We start from the raw sequence: 25563 nt of genomic DNA, 5'->3' as shown, positions 1-25563 counted from the left end.
TTTTAGACCCTTCAAAACACAAGTTTTGCACTTAAAAACTCAGAAAAGCTGTTTTTCAAGTACTTGTCAAAGAGTATAACCACAAAATCAAGGCTGATCAATATCTATCAAAACCTAGGTTGAATGAAACTATTTATGGATGACTGAAGAAAAGGTGGTCCATTCATTCATCTATTTTAAGTATCTCCCTGGATTGAGTTTGACCGTCACAGAACTCTGAAACTTTTGGCTTGCTCAAAACCTTATTGTGAGAGAAATGCAATTTGGTGTTTAAGCTATTATTCTACTTTGACATATTTTTAAGTAATAAATCATATTTCAGTAATAATGATAACTTATTATGTGTTCACTATGTGCCAGGCACTATTCTAAGAATCATGTGCATAAGATTTCATTTAATCCTCACAAATAACACTTGAGTTAGATACTATGGTTTTCCCTATTTTACAATAAGAAAGCTAGGTCACAAAGAGATTGAGTAATTTACTTAAGGTCACTCAGAGCCTATTCCCTTAATGACTGCAGGAACGACTATTCCTATAGTTAGTTTCAGGATATAGTTAGGAATATTTTTATTATATTTATATGATGCCCTCTCCATGGGGACCAATGGAAGGAATAGCTCCTTCACTTTAGTAAAAAGAAATGTTATTTTCTTTTGGAGCCAGAAATTATTCTTTACTATCTAGATATTGTAAATTATATAAATGATAATTTATTTTTGTATTGCTACTCAAAAATTTGGACCCATAGCCACTCCTACTTGAAAAACTGACAATATTATAAGCACACACTTTGAATATCAGAGTCATCAAGTTTTCCTTTTGTCTGTGTTAAATATAAATATAAATATATGCATAAACTTAGATGACTTCTCAAAGACATTTGGCTAATTGGTTGTAGTTAGGGGATCTAAGTTGTTGGTCTCCAAATGCTCTTTCTATTGTGTTATCCTATATTGTTTCCTGATGGAAAAGAGGAAGACAAATGAAAAAGAAAAAAAAAATTAAAACTAAACACGCCTCCGAAGAGCTGAGCCAACCTAGAGACCACAACCACTGTGGGTTATTTCATGGTTAATTCTGAAAAATTAGGATCATTAACTGCAACTCCAGAGACTGTGTGTGTGTGTGTCTATTTGTGTGTGTGTATACATTTGTACAGAAGAAGGAAGGGAGGGAGGGAGGGAAGAAGGGGAGGGAGAAAGGAATTTATTAGGTTATCTATTATATTTTTTTAAAATTATTTCTCTTCTTATCAGATTTTATGGTTAAGATGAACTGAAATTTCAGTAAAGACACTGAATCATTTAATATCACGTCTTCCCAGTCTCTCTACTAAAAGGATTTCTCTGCGGCGCCTGGGTGGCTCAGTTGGTTAAGCGACTGCCTTCGGCTCAGGTCATGATCCTGGAGTCCCGGGATCAAGTCCCGCATCGGGCTCCCCTCTCGGCGGGGAGTCTGCTTCTCCCTCTGACCTTCCCCCCTCTCGTGCTCTCTCTCTCTCACTCTCTCAAATAAATGAATAAATAAAATCTTAAAAAAAAATAAAAAATAAAAAAAATAAAAGGATTTCTCTATGTTATGCCTAAGCAACCGGTTCATTCTCTGTAAATCTACATTTCTTGCCACCGGAATTGGATCAGTAGTTAACACCTGACAAGGTAGCCAATCCACCAGTCTGTATGTGACTCAGGTGAAATGATAAATTTTGCTTATCAGACTTGTCTCTCTCAGCCAATGGTACAGGGGATATATTGAGAATATGTTGATTATCAGTGCATCTAAAAGTGAAACATATCATGTGTCAGGATAAGCCATAAGTAGATGAAAAGTGGAGAAGGGTGTTAGCAAGTGGGCATGGGACTTTATTGTTTATGGAGTGATCGTGGAGCCCAAGTGGAGTTGACTGTTTAGTTCTGACCAAATATTAAAGTTATTTGTCAGCTTGGTATATAGTTCCTCCCTTCCCTCACCTCATATAGGCCACATACAGACAGCTGAAGAAAAGTAGAAATAAAAAAGAAGCTCAGAAGAGAGAGGCAGCAAGTCCAGAAAAAGAGACAGGCAGAGATGAAAGTCAGGAAATAGAGAGACCAATCCAGACTATGTCAAAGCCTCCCTTTTTGCTGAGTCATTTTCCTTAAGTTCTCTGAAATAACTAGCATAACAAAGAAATAGGAAAATTTAATATCTTTCTGGGAAATTCTGATTTAGCAGATTTGGGAATGTGCATTAACCTATTAACTTATATTTACAACTCATTGTGAGTTAATTTATTGGATAATAATTTTTCCAGGAGCAAGAAACTTCTTGACTGATAGTTAATGGAGGTTTAAGCAAGAGCAAAATTCATCACTGAGAAGGATGAGATTCATAGGTCAGATTCCATAGCACATCACCATATAGGCAGAAATATGTACAAGAGTACTGCGCATCTATGCAGGAGCCCTCAAGAGTAGACAGGAAAGATAGGAGAATTCAAGATTTAAATATCATAAAAGAATTGGAACAATGAGCTCGAATGCCATCAACTTCCTTCTCCATCTTATGTCTGTGTCTCCCTTCAGATCTTCCTCTCTCATGATCTCCCCACAGATAAGTTTCATCTCCTCCTTGGCTCATGTAGTGAAACAACCAGCCAATAACCCATGGGTCTCTCATATTATAATCTTGGAAGCAAGAATAAATTGACTCTAATTTTCATCTGCATTCCTAGGGAAGAGACTCAATCACCTAGGTGGGTCAAGTTTTCATATCTGGCCCAACCAACTATAAGAATGGAGGACAAAATTTTGTAGCAGTCATATGGCAACTCTCACTGCAACCATGCAAATGCATGAGGAGAGGGTGTCTAGAGAAGAGATTTTTAACCAATAACACAATAACTAGGTACTATAGGATATAATACAATTGGCAAATATAATAATAGTCAGCATACACCCACCCTGTTCCCTTTCTATTCAAAGAAATTTAGGCAGTCCCTTTTCTCACTCTATACTCACCATGAGATTCTGTTGGGTTCATGTAAATGCTGTGTAACATAGGGAGGTAGCTAATAATAATGAAGGGTATTTATTGTTCTTATTTTATGTTGATGGCAAAGTCAATAAACTTTTAGAAATAATTTGGCAATTTTTATGAAGAACAATTCTTATCAGGCATATGTTTTCTCTTTAAATCTAAAAAAATCTTCATAAAGAAAAAATTAGAAAAATAAAATAAGAAAATAAGAAAAAGAAATAAAAATAATAACAACAAAAAAAAGAATGAGAAAAAGCTAATCAACAGTGACCATATCAGTATTAATGGCTCTTTTCACCACTTACTTTCTATTGTCTCACAAGGCTCCTCAATAATTTCTCATCTATGTTTCTCTCGTGTACTTGTGCGTGTTCTCAGGAGTCTTGGTCTTAGCCGATGCCTTAATGTCTCACCTTGTGCCTCAGGCTTTTGCAATATATTTTTATAAAAGCAGTTCCCCTCTACTTTTAGAGTTCCCCTCTACATTTTAGTACCTGTTCTTAATATTATGTATGCCTATGAAAGAATGATAAAACTTAATTGTCAAACACTGAGAAATAGGCAGTCATAGCCACTAATGAGATTCTTTTAAAACTAACAGGAATATGGAGTAATTCTCATAAACAAAGGCTGGGGTGAAAAGACGGTGAATTCAAAATTGTATCTATGAAGGGACTGCAGTTATTTAAAAATGACTGAGTGCATATGAACAATAAATACGTTAAAGGAGCAAGGAAAAAAACAAATAAAACTTATTAAAAATCATTTAAGATCTGGGTTTTTGAGTGACTCTATTTCAGAGTTTGTTACTCATTATAATTTTCTTTGCATAATAAATACACATAAAGGAAAATATGCTGGGAGAGGAATTACAAAGTAGGCATTTACCCAGAGCCTAGAACCACTGTGGACACCTTAGTTTGGGAGATCCTCCAGTGCAGCCTCAGGTCCCCTGCTCTGACCCCTTCCACCACACATTTGCTTCAGGGATCACTTTAATATTTTCAGATCATTTTCTAAAGGAAATGAAACTTCTCCACTTGTTGCCCATGGCTGGGTTGTTGGGTTCATTCTTCCTTTTGTTTCTAGCCCTCTAGAGGGATAATTTCTCTAGTCATGCCACCAGGTTTGTAAATACAGAAACTCAAACTTTCCTTATCTAGGAGAAATTTGAAATTGTATATATAGTTAAACTAAAAAGCACAAATAATTGCTCCAAATTCGAGTGGAGAGCAGTGAGAAGCCACTTTTCTCCCAAATCCCCCTCACATGGTGGTTCCCACACCTCCTCAACCTGTTCTAGAGTTTTGCTCCGTCACTCCTCTCCTATTTGTTTATTTAAAAGAATAACCATTTGTCAACCATTTGTCTCCCCTTGAATGCCATTTTTCTGACTTACACAAAGCACTATTTAGAAAAATGTATAACAATTTTTGGCAATTTCTTCTCCACAATTAAACATTTAGGGTGATGGTGGTCAAATGCTTTGAAATCTTAAGATGTGCAACATTAAGATTCCTATTTGGTAGCCCTTCCAATATAACCCCCTTTCCATGTATTTATAGAAAGCCATTTATCCGCCATGAGAGACTATGGACTCTGAGAAACAAACTGAGGGTTCTAGAGGGGAGGGTGGTGGGGGGATGGGTTAGCCCGGTGATGGGTATTAAAGAGGGCACGTACTGCATGGAGCACTGGGTGTTATATGCAAACAATGAATCATGGAACACTACATCAAAAAAAAAAAAAAAAGAAAAAGCCATTTATCTGCTAAACTCCAGTTTAATATGTCCCCTTAGATACAAAACATCTTCCTTTACAAAAGCTATACTAAAATGAATCTTGTGTACACTTGCATCATTCAAACATCAAAAACAGAATTTTAGACTGTTTCTCTAAGATATCTGATTCAATAGCCTGTCTCTATCATTTGAATTTTATTTTATTATTTTATCTTTATTTTTGCTGTTTCTCTTTTGACAAACAGATAATGGAAAAGGAGAGGGATGGAGGAGAAAGGACACAAGCCTGCACTTTCTGAGCAGAGAAGCAGAACCAAAATAACTTCAGCTATTGTGTTCTTTGCAGTCATAAGCCCTTCCCACCTCCGCCAAAGGTGATTTATTTTCAACTAGGAACAATTTGTCTCTGTTTGCTTTAGGAGATTCTCTTGCTTTAACTAAGAGGGGGTTGGGGGTGGTGGTGGGATGGACACTATCTCTTCTGAATGTTTTTGAGCAGAATTGCAGAGTTTAGGTTAAATGAACCTAGGAATATACCAGCACTATTCGGTATTTAGCATATTAAACAAAGAGAAAGAAAATACATTACTTTTTATAGCTTCCCATGCTTCTCCTTCTGTTTGCCAGTGGTTTTTCTAGTGGCGCTCTCAAGTTATTTTTAACCTTAAAGTTTAAATTTAAAAAATACCAAAGTATTGACACTTATTCTGAAGACAGGTGAGCCTTTAATCTTTCATAACATGCCAGTGAATTTACTTGAAACATAGTTTTTAGTACAGGTTGGTTGTGTTTTGTGATGCTAGGCAACAAAAGTGTCCATGACACCGCTGACACTCCATTTTTGGAGAATGGAAGCCTTCAGTAGTTGAGGTAGTTACACTATAGCCATGCTCCTTTTGTAGACATTAATATTGTAACCCTTAATGTATCATTTTATACCTGGGCAAAATCCATCTCGGCATCAATCTCTGTGTCAAGAGGTACTAAATTACCCTGAAAGGCTAAAACAAAGCTGGAGGATAGAGAAATATGACCACCTAATTCCCCTGCCCCAAACTGCATGGCTAGCCGGTACACATGCTCTGGGAAATGAGCTGGGAAAACAAATATAATATGTGATAAATGTTCAATAAACAAATGGATAATCTAACATGTATTACTAATAAATACTTGTATTCATCTGGGCAATATTTAAACAATTTACTTTTGGAGATACTTTGCTTTTTAAAATTCTGAAAATATTTTCTTTTTTCATTGAGATAAAATATACATAAAATTTACCATTATTTTAAGTGTACAATTCAGAGGGATTAAGTATATTCACAAACTTGTGCAAGCATAACCACTATCCATTTCCAGAACTCTGTACTCATTAAACAATAACTCCTCATTCTACCCTTCCCCCAGCTCCTGGTAACCTCTGTTGTACTTCCTGCCTCTATGAATTTGCCAACTGAGGCAAATTAGATACCTTATATAAGTGGAATAATACAACATTTGCTTCTTAGTGATAGGCTTATTTCAAATTGTATAATGTTTTCCAGGTTTGTCCACGCTATAGCATGTATCAGAATTCCATTACTTTTTAAGGCTGAATCATATTCCATTGTATGCATACACCATGTTTTGTTTATCCATTTATTTGATGATGGACATCTGGGTTGTTTCCACTTTTTGGCTGACTGTAAATAATATTGATAATATTGTTATAAACACTGGTGTACACGTATCTGTTTGAGTCCTTGTTTTCAATTCTTTTGAGTATACACATAGAAGTGCAATTTCTAGATCATGTAGTAATTCTATGATTAACTTTTTGAGGAACTGCCATTTTGTTTTCCATAGTGGCTTACACCATTCTACATTCTTATCAGCAGTGCACAAATATCTAAATTTCAAGATGTTTTACTTTTTAAACCTTCTCTCTCTCTTTCTCTTCTCTCTCTCTCTCTCTCTCTCTCTCTCACACACACACACACACACACACACTTTCTTTGGCAAGCATTTATTGAACATTTATTATCTGCAACATGCCAGGGTGAGTCAAGGATAAATAAGGCAATTGTCAAACATTCTTTGAACGAAAATTTTGAACAAATATTAAGTCCTAATAATACTGGGTAGTCTTAAATTAAAATCTCATGTTAATTGACTTGTGTAAAAGAATGTATTGCTTATCTGTCTAAATTACTTTCATTTATGGAGGTTGTTTCTTTGTTTTACTCCTGTACATATTACTTTTAGATCCTTAGAATATCAAAAAAAATGAGAGTATATTAATAAGTACGCCTAAGTGAACAGAACGCAAACATTGTAACCTATTTTAGTCCACTCAATATGTAACAATACTAGGAGAGGAAAAAAACAATATAATTATAGCTACAATTATTTTAAATGCTTACTCTGTGGTAAAAAGTGGGGTAAGTGCTTGACATATATAATCTATGAATTAGAGACTATTATGTCTGTGCTAGGAATAAAGAACCTGAGACTCAAAGACACTGGGGGAATTGGCTCAAGGTCACAAAGTATGTAGCAAAGCAAAGATTCAGACTCAGCCCGGTCTTACAAGTTCAGTATCAAAAACACCACATTTATTTATTTTGACAGTGTTTGATAATACTTAAATATTACACTTATTGTGTAATATTAAGAAATAATTTTCAAATTCTACCCTAAGTCCTGGAAGTACTTGACAGTGCCCCAAGTCCTCCCACATCGAGCTTGGAACAGTTAGAATAAAGTTATATTGCTATTATTTATCAATTTAAGATGTCATTATCACTTACTTCAGGGAAATTACATTACTCCCCAGAATACTATTCATAATTGTTTAACACATAAAAATTTAATCCTTTCCACTTCTGAATACAAAGTCCAGCATCATTGGAACTAGAACATTTAATCAATTTTAGGAATTGCAGAAAGTTCAGCAAAAATCCATCTAAAAGACTTCTCTGCACTCATAAAATCTTCCATTGGCTTCTCATTTTCCTTAAAGTAAAAATCTGAAATCCATTACCTATAATCCATGACATCTCTCAGGCATTATGGCCACCACTGCTGGCTCACTGACCCTTCTCCCGGTTCACTGGACTCCATTGTTGTTGCTCTAATACACCAACCAAACCCATATCAGGACATTCGCACTTTCTGCCTTCTGCTTAGAATCCTCTCCCTTCTGGTATCCACATGGCTCATTCTCCTCATGGCTCCCTTCTCCCCCAGCAATTTATATTGTTTGACAATTATCTTTTTTTTGCAGGGCAATAGGCTTCCTGGTTCCTGGTTGGTGTTTTCCCTCAGCACTGGTTTGAGTACTCTAACTCAGAGGTGGAATGCACTGATAGAAATTTGCAGCTTGACCTTGTAGGATATCAGTGCCTAATGTCCTCTGGTATTGGAGAGATAAAAACCTCACATTCTCTTGGGAGAGAACACTCAAATTTGCAGTGTCAAAGGGACCTTCCTGACCATAACCATTTGCCCTTTACAATGACTGATGGCACTGAGGCGCCAGAAAACTTCTGAGGGTTACCATGTATTACAGTATATTTGGCTTCAGTATCAACCAGAGCTGTCACCTTTTGTTTATTTCTGGGGCACTAGTGAATAGTGAGCTCAGCATGGGGCCTCGATTATCCCCAATGGCCCTTACCTGGAGGTGATCTTGGCCTGCATCTTACACTTGGCGCATGGAAGGCATCCATCCCAAATAGGACTGTATCCCCAAGGCCTCTGCTGGAGCAGGTGGGGCACTAGTGAGTAGGGGCAGATCTGAACTGCTGTTCAGGTTTTAAGGCTTTCCACGGGCCAACCGACACAGCATTGGGTTGCCGGTCTATCTTTTCAGGTGGGGTCTTGGCAGCAAAGAGGTCAAACCACATTTGCTTCAAGATTACTTTTACCAGACCCCTCAGAGCCAATTAGGATAGCTTTTTGGCTTCTTGAGTTCCCTCTCTGTCTTCGGTCTTTCCCACAGTCCGTACCCATTCTCAGGATTTGTCAGTTTCCCCAGTTAAGCAATGGATTGCCCAATATCATAAATGTCTTGTCCAACCACTGGGATAGCAGTGTATCACACCAGGTGCTGAGGGCGGACTGGAGTATCTTGACTTTTACTCATGCAGTGAATGTGGCCTGATCAGGGCCTTCAAGGACAGGGGAGTAAATGGCCTATCTCATTCCCAAATCCCTAAGAATTTATTGTACCTCCTCTATAGATTTCCAGGGTCCCATGTGCAGGTGGAGATTCCCCTCATTGAACCAAACTTCCCTGCAGAATAGAATAATCCACTCCATAAGGGAGTGAGTAAATTGAACTCCCTGAGCACCATGCAGGCACAGCCAGAGGACAGGGCGTCTGGTGGTAATGCTCATTTTCTCTGCCTCCCGTCAGAGAAAAGCCATCACCCCCAGTATCCCATAGTCACACTAACCATGCCTGGCTACTTGGCAGCCATACTAATAAGCTCAAGTGGGAGTATATTCTTTCATCATGAATGCTTCCTCAATTGGGGACTGCCCCACTGGCTGGGGTTGTTGCTATGCTTTTGCTTAGGGGTCAGAGAGCAGAGGGGTTTTGTCCACTTCACGGTGAATCACAACAACATCTTCCTCTTCATTCAGCTCACTTTCCCAGGGATTTCACTTCTTAGTGTCCCAATCAGGCTGTGTCACAAGCACTCAGACCTTAATCCACTGCAGCCTGCACCCTCCTAGCTTTGCAAAACAGCAAGCTAAGGTTTCCAACTTATTACCCTGTATCCTGCTCTCCCACATGATCTTCTATCCCAGAAGCCAGCAGAATAGTGGGCACCCACACATCCTTCTCTAACCTCGTCCTTCTTCCAACTTTCTAACCTGAGCTTCAGGCTCTAGCTGGGCGTCAGTGGCCAGCAGAACTGCCCACAGTATATGTCAGCCTACTGTAGCTGCCATCCGTTTCTCTTCTCTGCCGCAGTACACTCTGCACAATTCTTCAAACAAACTCATTCAAATAGCAGGAGTTTTCAAGGCATCCCCTGAAAATCCATGCCACCATCTGCAAGCATCTAACATACGAGCCATCCTTCCCCACATAGAGGTCGACGGCCATGGATACTCCCCATGGATACTCCTTTCCCAAGACCCATTTCTCCAGTCTTTTGACTGGCTCCCCAGTTATTGATTTGCAGCCTTGGGAATTCCCCAGGTGAAATTTGAAACTGGCCCCTTTTTATGGAGGCAAGGAGACACTGAAAAAAGAGGCTGGCCAGCTTGGTAGGTGATAGGTTTAATAAGCAAGGGAACTGTCACACAAGGCTTGTCTTGAGTGGCTGTAAGATGAGTAGATCTCTGCACCCACCGGCTGTAATCTCAAGAGTACATACAGAGGCCTTAACTGGGTTCAGTTACATATACTGTCCAGATGGTCTCAACTTCCTCTCTACAGGCTGCCTCTCTCTCACTGCTTAACCTTCAGTCATGTCCTCTCATTGACCTCCTGCAGTGACCATACATATCATGTGATACATTCTTTTTAAATGTTTATTATCCATATCCTTCTATTAGAATAAGGGACTTTATTTTGTTCACTTCTATACTCTCATTATTTAGGTAATAACTTGCTCTTAATAAATATTTCTTGTTTGAAGAAGGAAAGAAAGATGGAAGCAGGAATGAAGGGAGGATAAAAATTATTTTATTGATATTCAGAGAAACTGGGTAATTAGTGGTTCTAACATAGATTTTACTGAAGAACTAGATATTTTGAATCCAGACTGTGGATTTAGGTTTATAAAGTACCATGTAATATTTTCCAGCAAAACTGAGTTTGAAAGATGATTTGGATGAGCAGGAAAGGCCATGTAGTGGAAGACAAATTAAGCATCATGGGGGAAATAAAACAATAGAAAGCAACAGGAGAGGCACATCAAGTTGTCAATGGTATTCTTAAGAGCCCTGCTACCTCCACCCAATCTCAGCATGACTGTGGCAGTATTAAAGGATTTTTTCAAAGCCTCCTTTAGACTATAACTATGAATTATTAACTGAAAGGTCTCTCCAGAAATCAATGGTAAATGTGGATTTCTGATTCAAATATTTATAGTGGATCCAATTTACCAGGCACAATTTTAGGCATAAGCATAGCTTTTGGATTTATAATAGAGCCCTCCCCCGCATTTCCATCACAATGATGGTAAACTCTTAATGTAATTCTGTTATGATCTAGAACACACCCTATAAGATACAATCTTTTGAAATGTATTGAGGCATATTTTATGGTTCTGCATATTATTTGTTTGGGGGAATGCTCCATGTGCCCTTGCAAAGAATATATACTCCATAATTGTTGAATGAAGTGCTCTAAATATCAATTAGGTCAAGGTTAAAGACCTCGTATATTTTTATTGATTTATATATAACTATTCTATTAAATACTGATAAAGCAATGTTAAAATCTCTAACTATGTTTGTGTGTAAATTTCTCCCATTAGTTCTGCTTTGGTTTTTTTGAAGAATGTGCTTTCAAGCTCTATTATTAGGTGTATCTATACTTATGATTATGTCTTCTCAATTAATTGGACCTTTTATCATTATGTTGAAATGACCCTCTTTATCTCATATAATATTATTTGTCTTGAAATAGATTTTGCCTGCTATTATTGTAGTCACATCAGCTTTTTTATGGTTACCATTTGCATGGTTTATCTTTTTCTATCCTTTTACTTTCAACCTATTTGGGTTTTGTACTTTAAGTGAATTTCTTATGGGGCACCTGGGTGGCTTAGTTTGTTGAATGTCTAACTCTTCATTTTAGTTCAGGTCATGATCTCAAGGTTCTGGGATTGAGCCCCACATTGGGCTCTGCGCTCAGTGGGGGGTCTGCTTGAGGATTTTCTGTCTCGCTTTCCCTCTACCCTCCCCCTGCTCACATGTTCTTGAGTGAATCTCTTATAAATGGCATATGGTTGAGAATTGCTTTTTTTTAATCCACTAGGACAATTTCTGCTTTTTAAAATGAGTTTCTTTGAAAAAAAAATAAAATGAGTTTCTAGTCTATTTTTGTTCATATAATAATATTTTTGTACTTAGATCTAACATTTTTCTATTTGTTTACCATTAGTCTGATATGTTTTAGTTTCTACTTCTCTTGTTTTCAAGCTTTCTTCAAAAGTATTCAAATATATTTAGTAATTTATTTTTAATTCCTCTAGCAGGTTTTAGGTTTAACTTTTGGTATTCTTTTGGTAACTTTGCTGGTTACTCTAGAGATTACAAAATTCATTGCTATAACAACTTACGTAGAGTTAATATTATACTACTTTATGTAAACTGTAAGAACTTTCCAAGAATATAATTCCATTTACCATTTCCCCCATGACCTTTTTGCTATTGTCCTATATTTTATATATTTTATATCTATATATGTTACAGCCTCACAATCCAAGTATATAAATCGTAATAAACAGTCAGGTATCTTTTTAAGAAATTGGGGGAAAAATACCTCAGTTTTTAATCTTTAACTTCATTTTGCCATTTTTAGAGCCCTTTACTGAAGCCCATAGATACAGGTTTATATCTGGCATCATTTTCTTTATTGTAAATAACTTCCATTATCATTTCTTATGCTTCAGATCTTCTGAAACTGAAATATTTCAGCTTTTATGTATCTGTAGATGCCTATTTTGCTTTTATTTTTGATACAGAATGCTAGGTATAAAATGCCAGATTGATTTTTTTTTTTCCTTTGAGAACTTCAAAGTTATCATTTCATTATCTTTTGGCTTCATTGCGTCTCATGAGAAGTCAGTCATAATTTCTGTAATTGTTCTCCATTACAAAATGTGTCTCTCTCCTACCCCCAACTGTTTTCAAGATTTCTTTCTTTACCTTTACCTTTTCTTTATCAATCATTTGACTACGATGTGCCTCATGTTCTGTATATGTGTTGTCTTTATGCTCCTTGTGTCTACTCAGCTTTATGTTTCTGTACATTGAGGTTTTTCACCAAATTTGGGAAAATTTAGCTATTATTAAATATTTTTCACCTTCATTTTATCTCTTTACCTTTTGTAAAATCAGTTACACATTGTGTTAGAGAGCTTGAAATGTCCTATACTAACATTCTTTTTTTCTTCAATTATTTTTCTCTCTATTCTTCAGATTGTATAATTTCTATCAATCGCTCTTCAAGTTTGCTGACCAGCCTTTTTGTCTGCCATCTTCTATCTGCTATTAAGCCCATTAGCATACTCTACTTTTCAAATATTACACTTTTAAGTAGAATTTTCATTTTTTTCTTTTTTATAACAGCCATTTTTCTGCTGAGATTCTTCACCTGTTCAGCATCATTTCCTTTCTTGAACTATATCTATAATAGCTGACTTAAAGTCCTTGTCTTCCCACATGAAAAGACACTCAACATCACTCATCGTCAGACAGATACAAATCAAAACCACAATGAGAAACCCCCTCACACCTGTCAGAATGGCTAAAATTAATAACACAGGAAACAACAGATGTTGGTGAGGATGCGGAGAAAGGGGAACCCACATGCACTGCTAGTGGGAATGCAAACTGGTGCAGCCACTCTGGAAAACAGTATGGAGGTTCCTCAAAAAGTTAAAAATAGAATTGCCTTATGATCTAGCAATTGCACAACTAGATATTTACCCAAAGGATACAAAAATATTGATTTGAAGGAGTACATACCCCTTGATGTTTATAGCAGCATTATGAATAATAGCCAAACTATGGAAAGAGCCCAAGTGTCCATTGATTGATGAATAGATGAAGAAGAGGTGGTGTGTGTATATATATATGTGTGTGTGTGTATTACTCAGCCATTAAAAAGAATGAAATCTTGCCATTTGCAATGCTGTGGATGGAACTAGAGTGTATTATGCCAAGCGAAATAAGTCGGTCAGAGAAAGACAAACATCATACAATTTTACTCATATGTGGAACTTAAGAAACAAAACAGATGAACATAGGGGAAAAATTTTTAAAAAGAGGGGCAGAGGGCAAACCATAAAACTGACTTTTAACTATAGAGAACAAACTGAGGGTTACTGGAGGGGAGGTGGGTGGGTGATGGGCTAAATGGGTGATGGGCATTGAGGAGGGCACTTGCAATGAGTACTAAGTGTTACATGGAAGTGATGAATCACTAAATTCTACTCCTGAAACCAATAGTATACTGTATGTTAACTAACTTGAAATTAAATAAAAACTTGGAAAGAAATAAAAATATATAGGTATTAGGGGAAAAAAAAGAATCTGGCTGGCAATTAGAATCGCTTCTGCTCAATCCAGTCCCTTGGTGTCCCACTAGTTTTTGTCCAGTATTATATTTTAGTGTTATTTATAATCCTTTCTTTTTTTAATTAAATATATTTTTTATGCAGCCAATCAAGAAAAATTTTGAGTACAAACTGTTCATGATATATAATACTATATATGCCTATTTTATTATCTGGCAGTCTTCTTATTGTACATGTAAATTATTGACTCTTTTCTGATTAAAAAAAAAGGTCATCTGTTACTTGTATCATTGTTCGCTTGTATGTCATGTATTGTATTGTTTTCCTTTGGCTGTCTTTAATATTTTCTATCCACCTTCGGTTTTCAAGAGTTTATGATGTTCCTACATATGGTTCTTTTTGTTTTTATCCTAGTTGGGGCCAACTGGATATTCCTGTTTTTTAATCAAATTTGGAAAATTTTCAGTAATTACTTTAATGTCCTATTCTCTCTTTCCTTTTCCTTTGAGACTTCAATTACATGTATGCTAGATTTCCTGCTACTGTCCCTGAGGAAAGGTCACTGAAGCATTGGTTAGTTTTTTAAAAATCTCTTTTCTCTCTGTTGTTCAAATTGAGGAATTTCTATAAATTCATCTTCAATCCTTAGCAGTCTCCAAAGTAATGTTAAGGTCAATCAGTACATTTCAAAATTTCAGATATTTTATTAATCTATGCTAAATTCTTCATTTCGTTCTTTTCTTAGTTTCTATTTTTTTCTGTTGAGATTCTCATCTCTTTAGTTATTATTATCATCTTTATCTCAAGGGATTTGGACCTATTTTTCATAGCTTCTTTAAAATATTTCTCTACCAATTACAACATTTGGGTCACATTGGGGTCTGTTTTCTGTGACTTTTTTATTTTTCTTAAGTATGAGTCTTATTTACCTACTTCTCTGCATATGTATTTATTTTAAATTTTATGTTGGACATTTTGGATGAAACTTTGTAAGGAATTGGGGTTATGACATCATCCTTGCAAATGTGTTGATTTTTTTTCCCCATCAAGCAATTAAATGGTGTATACTTTTGTTCTTATAAAAAAATAAAAAAAATAAAAATAAAAATAAATAAAGTCCTTGTCTTCCAATTCTAACTACTGAATTATCTTTTTTTTTTTTTAGGGTTTTATTTATTTATTTGACAGAGAGAGAGATCGCGAGAGCAGGAACACAAGCAGGGAGAGTGGGAGAGGGAGAAGCAGGCTTCCCGCTGAGAAGGGAGCCCGATGCGGGGCTCGATCCCAGGACCCTGGGATCATGACCTGAGCAGAAGGCAGACGGTTAATGACTGAGCCACCCAGGCGCCCCACTACTGAATTATCTTAAAGAATGTTTCTGCTGTCTACTTTTCTTTTGAGTATGGGCCACATTTTCCTTTTTTGTTTATGTGTGCAGTAAATTTCAAGTGTATACTCTACATTGTGGATCATAGTAAAACTCTGGATTCTTGAATCTTCCTCAAAAGAGTGCTGATATTTGATTAGCAAATACCTAAATTGCTTGGTGCATATCTTGAACCTGTGGAGGTTTGCTTTTACACTTTCTTAGGAAGGGTTTATTTCAGATTAACTTTAGCCTTCACCTTAGGAAGAATGCTTAGCTCTGAAGAAATAAGAATACTCCTTAGTTACAGTCTTTCTGGGGTTTCAATGAAAAACCCTTCTCATTTGAGAAGATTTAAATGTCAATTGCTGTCACTGCATGTGGTAGACAGTAATTCAAATCTTTGCTTTGCATTTTCAGTCTACAAGCTGTTGTTTTGCCTACATTCCTTAGAATCAGCCCTAAGCATATATAGTTCAGGTTTATCCAAAGATACGAGAGAAGTTTATACACAGTATTATGGCCTTGCCCTTCTGTGACTCCTTCCTTTTCAGTACTTCCTTCCTCCATTTCCAGCTGATTTAGCCATCCTAAACTCTAGCTCTAACCACTTAAGCATTTAGCACTATGGATTTCTGCTTGAGTCTTAGCTCCCCTTCACCACATGAACTAGGATGTGCCCTCAGGAAATAAACATCCTGAACTCACCTAGGAGCTTCCTTTATTTCAAGGGTTAGATAATTTTCAGCCTTATTTTCTTTGGGTTGATTTCCAGAGTCTTAAAATAGTTGTTTTATTTTATAGCTCATCTAGACTTATAATTGCTATCTATGAGAGAGTTAGTCATATATTAGGTACTCTACCATTACCAAAACTGGAACTACCTAGAGATTTATTTAAAAGGCTAAATATGATGAGAAAAGGCCTCATGGAATCAGGGACTTAAATGGGTTTGTTACAACGATGGTATCATTAGAACATCTTATAGCTGCTGAATGCAAATTTTTAAAATATGGGATGTAATAAAGATTGCTGGGAAACAGCAGATAGTTAATAAGTATTGCTGACAAAGAAAGGTGACTGTTTTGGGGGCGCCTGGGTGGCCCAGTCATTAAGTGTCTGCCTTCGGCTCAGGTCATGGTCCCAGGGTCCTGGGATCAAGCCCCGCATCAGGCTCTCTGCTCTGCGGGAAGCCTACTTCTCCCTCTCCCACTCCCCCTGCTTGTGTTCCCTCTCTCGCTGTATCTCTCTCTCTCTGTCAAATAAATAAATAAAAACTTTAAAAAAAAAAAAAAAGAAAGGTGACTGTTTTTGAACTTATGAGGAAATAGCCTTAGGAAAGAAAATAATATGGTGAAAAAATCAGAATAGTCCATAATGATAATCTAGTCTAATCACTTACTTACAGATAATCAAGAAGAGGTTATAACTTGTTGAAATATACTAGATAGTTAATATCCTGAGTAGATCCAGTCATAGAACCACAAGTTCCATGATGCCATCTTCTCTCAAGCCCTACATTACTTACAGACATCATAAACCTATTTCACAGTAGACAATATTTTCAGTGTGGCCATACCAATGATATCATATTTCTCACTAATTTTCTAAAGACAGTTAGATAAAGATGAGCTGCAAAAATTCATGGTGATGTCCATAAATAAGAGGTATTTGGTAGGAAGGCTGAATCATTACACTTATGTATATCATTTCTGTATCATTCCATACAGACACTGTTAGATCTTAGAACAAGGTTAACTTCTACTCGATAGGAGAAATTATTATGTCTAGAGCATAGAGTTACAAGTTTTCATAAGATATGGCAAGAATTAGTTGTACATGCTAAGACACGGCTTCCAAGGGGATTTTGGCAGAAAGGAGGGTGTAGGTACTTCAGGCAAACAGTAGGTATCAGAGTTCTATTAGGTTTGTCAACAGAGTAAGGGAGGAAAAAACCTAAAGGTTCAAGGATGTCTTAGCAGGTAACTGGATTTCATCCAGATGCAATTCAGGATGATGACTAGATCCAACAAAATATATATATATATATACAAGGCAATATTATTATAGCCATAAAAAAATTGAAATCTTGACATTTGTGACAACATGGATGGACCTCAAGGGCATTATGCTAAAGAAAATAAACCAGACAGAGAAAGACAAATACATGATCTCTCTTACATGTGAAATCTAACAACAACAACAACAAAAATAAGCTTATAGATACAGAAAACAGATTGGTGGTTGCAAGAGACAGGGGTGGAGGATGGGAGAAATCAGTGAACTATTTTTATTTTTTTTTTAGTTTAAATAAAGTGAATAATTTTTTTTTTTAAAGTCCCCTCGGTACTCCCATGATTCTCTGGGCATCCCCTAACAAAGCTCAGCACACCCACCCTACAATATTAGCTGTTTGCCTTCCCCTCCCTCCAGCACACATAATATGATTATGAGGGCGTTGAAAACACGGACTATATTTTTTATGCCTGTAATCCAAAGATCAACACAATGCTGGGCACATGTTAGATACTAAATCACTGTGGATAACAGATGGATGGATGGAATCCTAATCAGCTAGGGCCCCCATAACAAAATACCACAGTCTGGGTAGCTTAACAATAGAACTTAACTTTCTTACCATTTTGGAGACTAGAAATCCAAGATTAAGGTGCCAGCAGGTTTGGTTTTCTTCTCAGGCCTCTCTCCTTAGCTTGCAGGTAGTCATTTTCTTTTTATGTCCTCATTAGTTTTCCTCTGTGCATGAACAATTAGACATGTGTCTTAATTTCCTCTTCTTATAAAGACACCAGCCAAATTGGGTTAGGGCCCATCCTAACACCCTCATTTTAACTTAATCATCTCTTTAAAGGCCCCATCTCCAAATACAGTCACATTCTGAGGTACTGGGTGTTAGGGCTTTAACATATGAATTTTGTGGAGACACACTTCAGCCCATAATGGATGGCACAGTAAGACAGTCTACTAGTCCAGAGTCTCAAACACAAGGAAACATGCCAGAACAGAGGTCTGTGAACTGAACTTTAGTATAAAAGAGAACCTGGGTCTTAAAAAGAAAGAAAAGGGAATGTAAAATTTGGAGACTGAAGATATGGGTTCAAATAGTAGTCACCTTACAAACTGGACAAATCACTTGGATAAATCATTTACCTCTTCTGGATCTTGATTTCCTGAACTTCAAAAAGGGGCTGGCAATACTACTTACTTCCTTTCACAGGGTTGTTACAAAGATAAAATAAAATGTGTGAAATTCTTGGGGCACTTGGGTGGCTTAGTTGTTTAAGCTCTGCCTTCAGCTCAGGTCATGATCTCAGTGTCCTGGGATCGAGCCCCATGCTGGGCTCCCTGCTCAGAGGGGAGTCTGCCGCTCCCACCTGCCCCTTGTGTGCTCTCTCTCTCAAATAAATAAATAAAATATTTTTTAAAATGTGTGAAATTCTTTATAGAATGTACTGCAGACACTAGTTATTTTTTGTATCATTGACAGATCTGAGAAACAAGATCAGGAGATACCTGGCTTAGATCTACTGCAGGAGACTGAAACACCAGCAAGCCTGAAGATGATAGGTAAAGGGTCAGTGAATCTGAGAGTGAGTCTTCCTCAGCCAAAGGCTGGAAAAGAAAAACAATCCAGCAGCTCCTGGGCCAGGAATCTTTTATCTTTTGGATCAATTAGTTGGAAAAACAGGCATTATTAACATGAATTCTTTAAGCAAAACTGATCAGAAGCATGTTAGCCTGACCTAAAATGTGATAAAGACTTCCAGGGTGTAGATTTCCCTTTGTACTTTATATTGCTACGAAAGAAAAACTTCTAGAAACAGTTATTTCATTCTGCTGTCATAAAATGTTCAAAACAAAAACAAAATAGTAGTTTTTTTGGTTGTTGCTGTCTTGTCTTTGTCTATCATGGAGATGAAAGAGTAAAAATAGTTTTTTGAATTTTTGAATAGAATTTTTGAAAATTCCCTTTCATCCAAAAACTTTAAAATCAGACAGATACTGACAAGGATTCTTGAAAAGACAGGACCAGAAAGAAATACTGAAATCATGGACACTTCCACCCTCATGTTACAAAGGAAAAAGCGGGGAGAGAGAGACTGGAGCAGGTCCCTAGCCAGTGAGGGATGGAGCCAGAGTGGAACCTGGCCCTCCTTCCTAAGTCCTCAGGCACATTTGTCCATTTCCTTGCTCCATGTCTCCTCGGGGGCCTTGGAAAGCATCCAGTCCAAAACTGCCTCACATTGGTAAAGCATTTTTAACTCCTAAAATATATATATGGGTATTTTGAACATAATTACTATTTAGTTATCTCTGAATAAAATCTCTAGAAAAATCATTGGCTCTGTGGAATCATTTAATTTACCAAGGATGGTATTTTAGTCTCTAGGAACCTCTATCTAAATTTAGACTTTTCCTGCAGCAATATTTCTTTAAAATGTAAACCAAGCACAAGTTATCCAGTTACATCACTTCACCTTTAAGCAACCGATTTTTCAAAATATGGATAAATAGCGACTCCCAGCGGCAAAACTTGTATCTACAAACTGAAGAACTGGAATAAAATGAGATGCTGTTCAGAACAATGTTGACTAATTGTGGAATGTTAGTGGCCAATAAACACACCTTTATTAAAATAAAAAAGAAAGAGACTGGATGATTCTCTCCTGAATTTTCAAAAAATATCTCTAATGAGAAGTAGAATGTTATTGTCTAATTATTTTGCTATTAAATGGTGTCATTATATTAATTCTAATACACTGACACTTTCACTATATTCTAAAAATTAATTAATTTGAAAATTGATTTAAAAGCTGTAACTATGAACATAAACTTTTAAACTATGACCATAATAAAGTTTTTTTTTTAAATAGCTGACCTTAACATTTTAATGTTAGTGCTATTTCAGCAAAACCCAGACAGAACACAATCCATATATCTAGCAAATTGACTTGTATGTGTTCAGTGAGTGAGATACCAGTAGTGAGTGCAATGATTATTTCTGTGCTAAATAAATATTGTCATATAGGCTGAGCCTATGAAGTCTCCTCAAATTCTTAAATAATATAATTCATATACTTTCCTTCATAATGTATAATAACTAAATGTAGACATTTAGTGTCTTTTCATACCCTTTTTGATTTTATAAAATAGCTCCAAATTTTCCCACTTACAAAGCTATAAAAATTAATTCTCCCTGGAGCACTTAAATAATATCATGATTCGTATTTTTACATTTCTTTTTTTTAATTTTATTTTATTATGTTATGTTAATCCCCATACATTACATCATTAGTTTTTGATGTAGTGTTCCATGATTCATTGTTTGCGTATAACACCCAGTGCTCCATGCAGAACATGCCCTCTTTAATACCCATCACCAGGCTAACCCATCCCCCCCACCCTCCTCCCCTCTAGAACTCTCAGTTTGTTTCTCAGAGTCCATCGTCTCTCATGGTCCGTCTCCCCCTCTGATTTCTCCCCTTCATTTTTCCCTTCCTACTATCGCCTTTTTTTTTTTTAACATATAATGTATTATTTGTTTCAGAGGTACAGGTCTGTGATTCAACAGTCTTACACAATTCACAGCGCTCACCATAGCACATACCCTCCCCAATGTCTATCACCTAGTCACCCCATACCTCCCACCTCCCAACACTCCAGCAACCCTCAGTTTGTTTCGTATTTTTACATTTCTATATAAAACATGTGGTGGACTTGCTCATGACATATAGCCAAGCCACCACTGAATTTGACTGCCTGGTTTTAATTTATCCTGAGCTTCTATTTCCTAATAAGTCATTTTGTAAGACTTTTTACTTTGTCATTATTTCCATCACCAGCAAAAGCCTTCATTCCTTTTCAGGCCTATTTTCAACATAATAGAAATCCACTAAATCCTTGTGTGTGTGTGTGTGTGCATGTGCTTGTGCACATGCATTAATGCAAATGGATAATTGGCAAATATCAAGGATCTTCTGTAATCTATAAACTTTGAATTATTGCTGAGGTTTAAGATATACATCAAAACATGCACATTCACACTGTACATGTGGTCAACGACAACTATGAACTCTCATTTAGGGTAACAGAGGTCTCAACACACTTTGAAAGGGAACTCTTGATAATATAAACATAAACTGAATTAGAGAAAAACATGCTAACATCAATTGAAGCTGAATGTTTAAAATGCTTGCTTTGATGTCTATGAAATACAGGAAAACTAATTCTGACTTTGACAGTAATTTGTTTACTCTGTTTAGTTTATAAGGACTTTTCAACTATCCAAATTATTTTGCTGTGTGTGGGAAGGGACATGTCATTCACATGTGAGGACGCATTTACAAATTAACAGAATTTTGTTTTGGAAAATCTGGCAAACTGCTACTTGGGGTTTTTACTTGGGACTTCTCTTTCCAACTAAATGGTTTATTCATTGAGCTAATTATCATTAGGGTCACTTAATTTCCCTGAGATGTTAGCATAACACAAGGATGAGTAAAATACATTAATGGTTGATTTAACTCTAAGAATATATTCAGAATAAATTATCTCACTTTCGATGTTCTAATTTCCCCTATAGGACCAATACCCAATAACAAGTCATTGAATTTTATAACTGGCAAATAGAATCAGAATATACAAATCTGTGATCCTACCATTTAATCTAAGACTATAAATACTACATACTGTTGAAGGAGGTATATTAAATGTTTGTCAGGGTGATATTATATCGACTATAACTTTTTTGGAGGGGAGTATTTTCATGGTTAGCAATAACTAACCTGGAGGCCCTGAAACATTCTTCTCTATGATCAATGAAAGGTTAATTAAAATGTTTATTAGTTTTGGGGCGCCTGGGTGGCTCAGTCGGTTAAGCATCTGACCCTTGGTTTCAGTTCAGGTCATGATCTCAGGTTCGTGGGATCAAACCCGCATCAGGCTCCACTCTCAGTGCAGAATCTGCTTGAGATTCTCTCTCTCTGCCTCTGCCCGGCCCGACCAAATAAATAAATAAATCTTTTTTTTTTTAAATGTTTATTAGTTTTCTGTTAACTAGATAACAAACATAGCAGTAACGTGAGTAGCAATGGCAGTAACAGCGGCGACAGCAGCTTCCATTTGTTGAGCACTATGTGCTAGTCATTGTTCTAATGTCTTTACATTAATTAGCTTGGCTAACACAATCCTATGAGGTAAAGAAGAGAAAAATATGCTTAGCAAGGTTATAGACCAAGGTCACATAGGTGTTAAGTGGTAAAGATTAGAAGTCAAAGGTCACAAAGATATTTATGTGGTAGATGTAATGAGTCTAAAGTCACACAGACAGCAACAGGTAGAGATTATGTGCCCAAAGTCACACAGGCAATAAATGATAGAGGTTAGATATTCAAGGTCAGATGGGTGGTCAGTGGTAGAGGCTATACGTCCAAGATGACACAGGTGGTAAATGATCACATCTCTCTAGCCTCCCTTCTTTCACTGATAAACTAAGGGCTTTGGTCTGAGTGATTGTGGAGGACACTGCTAGTCACCTGAAATTTATTTTTCCTTTTCTGTATAGTAAGAGAGCTAAAGCTGACATGCCTGCCTAACCAGGACTCTACTTCCCAGTACCCCTTGTAGACTTGCTTGCTGACTGAGTTTCACCAATGGAATGTTAGTAAAAGTGACCTTACCTCTTCCAGGTCTGGCTTTACAAAACCTAGCACTGAGGAAAAAAATTAACTTTTATTTTCTTTAAGCCACTAAACTATTGTTAGTTCTGTTACAGCAGACAATCCTTAGCTTCCCTAATACAGTGAACATTCAGAGACCTTAAATTCTAAAATTTAATCAGAAAAATTAAAAGATGGTAAATGTTATGCTCATAAATTTCAAAACAAACAAATTTGGTTTATGAAACTAGGATCCCCAGCACTAGACTTCTTTTACTAAGATGATTTATAATATACATCACTTCTGAAATTCACTTCCCTGGATTCTAATAATTTTATCTTTCTTCATATCGTGGCATTGCTAAATATAACCTTAACATCCTCTATCATATTTCCTTAGACTTTTAATACATAACATAATGTTAAGTGAAAACTGTAATAAAGAGATCATGCTATTTTCTATGGATAAGAAATTCTGTCAGATCAATTTTCTAGCATTTGAAAAACTTTATGCTCAGAATCCATGACTAAATTGAAAGAGATTTTCTTTCTGTAATACCAATCACCTTGAATTCTAATGAATATAAAAAAGGGAAAAACATTGTGAGAATAAATCAATTCATTCTTTACCAGAACAGCAGCTTCCAGTAAGTAGTATATGGAATAATTTATATTGTGAAAAATATGTTTGATATTTTCTTGTTGAAATTAGTTCTGTGGAAATTATTTTAGGTGTGGCAAGATGGGAGCACATTACATAATAGTAGCAGTTTCATCATTAAATCCACAAGTATTTTGAGGTATCTGTTAAATGCTCCCATGGATCAGGGTGTCACAAAAATGTGTAAGACACTTAGAATAAAGCTGGAGAACTTATATGTCTTGATTTCAAAATTTATTACAAAGCTACCATAATCAAAACATTGTGGTCCTGGCATAATGATAGACTGAGAGGACAATGGGACAGACAGAGAGCCCAGAAATAAACCCTTGCATATATACTTAAAAGATTTTCAATAAGATTTTCATTCAATGGGGAAGGGGCAGTTTTTTCAACAAATGGTGCTGAGGAAACTGGATATCCACATGCAAAAGAATGAAGTTGGACCCTTACCTAATACCAAAAAATAACTCAAAATGGACCTAAACACAAGACCTCCAAGTACAAAACCCTTAGAAAAAAGAAAAGAAAAGAAAAGAAAACATGGCATTGGATTTGGCAATAATTTCTTGGATATAATGCTGAAGGCAGAGACAACAAAAGAAAAAAATAGATTGAACTTCGTGAAAATTTTTAAATTTTGTGCATCAAAATACACTATCAACAGAGTAAAAGTGCAACACACAGAATGGGAAAAAATGTTTGTAAATCATATACCTGATAAGGGATTACTATCCAGAAAAGAGAACTCCTAAAACTCAACAATTAAAAATAAAAATTCAAAAAAGGACCACAGGCATTCAACAGACAATTCAAAAAAGGGCAATAGATATTTCTCCAAAGATATACAAATGGCAATAAGTGCATGAAAATATACTCAACATCACTAAACATTAGGTAAATGCAAATCAAAGTTATATGGAAATTCTACCTCATACATACCACAATGAGATACATACACACACACAACTTTACACCCATTAGGATGGCTACCATTAAAACAAACAAACAAACAAGTATTGTTGAGGATGTGGAAAACTTAGAACCCTTGAACATTGTTGGTAGGAATATAAAATGGTACAACTGCTGTGGAGACAGTATAGCAAAAAGCTAAAAATACAATTACCATCTGGTCTAGCAATTCCACTTCTGGGTATCTAACCAAAAGAAGCAAACGTAGATCCACAAAGAGATATTTGTAGACCCATATTTACAGTGGCATTATTCACAATAGCTAAAATGTAGACTCAACCCAAGTGTCTATTGATGGATAAATGGATAAGCAAATGTTTTATATACACACAATAGAATATGTTCAAGTCTTAGAAAGGAAGGAGAGTCTAACATATGCCACAACATGGATGAAACTTGAGGACATTAAGGCAAATAAACCATTTACAGAAAGACAGATATTACATGCTTCCATTTATATGAGACACTTATAGTAATCAAAATCAGAGACAGAAAGTAAATGACTGGTTCCAGTTGTGGGAGGAGTTATAGGGAGTTATTGTGTAATTGATAGAGAGTTACACTTCTCTCCATTGAGATATATGATATTTGGTTTAGAAACAGTGAATCTACTGGAGTGCTCTTTTAATTTTTAAATTTTTTTAAAGATTTTATTTATTTATTTGAGAGAAAGAGTGAATGAGCCGGGGGTAGGGGTGGAGGGAGAGGGAGAAGCAAACTCCCTGCTCAGCAGGGAGCCCGACTTGGGGCTTGATCCCAGGACCCTGAGATCATGACCTGAGCTGAAGGCAGACGCTTAACCAACTGAGCCACCCAGGTGTCCCTGGAGTGCTTTTTGTAAACATCAGAAATCACAACTCTGGGTCAATAAGTGC

Source organism: Phoca vitulina, unplaced genomic scaffold, assembly GCF_004348235.1.
Source record: "Phoca vitulina isolate PV1807 unplaced genomic scaffold, GSC_HSeal_1.0 scaffold3, whole genome shotgun sequence".
Classification (NCBI taxonomy): domain Eukaryota; kingdom Metazoa; phylum Chordata; class Mammalia; order Carnivora; family Phocidae; genus Phoca; species Phoca vitulina.
This window is presented reverse-complemented; position numbering follows the sequence as displayed.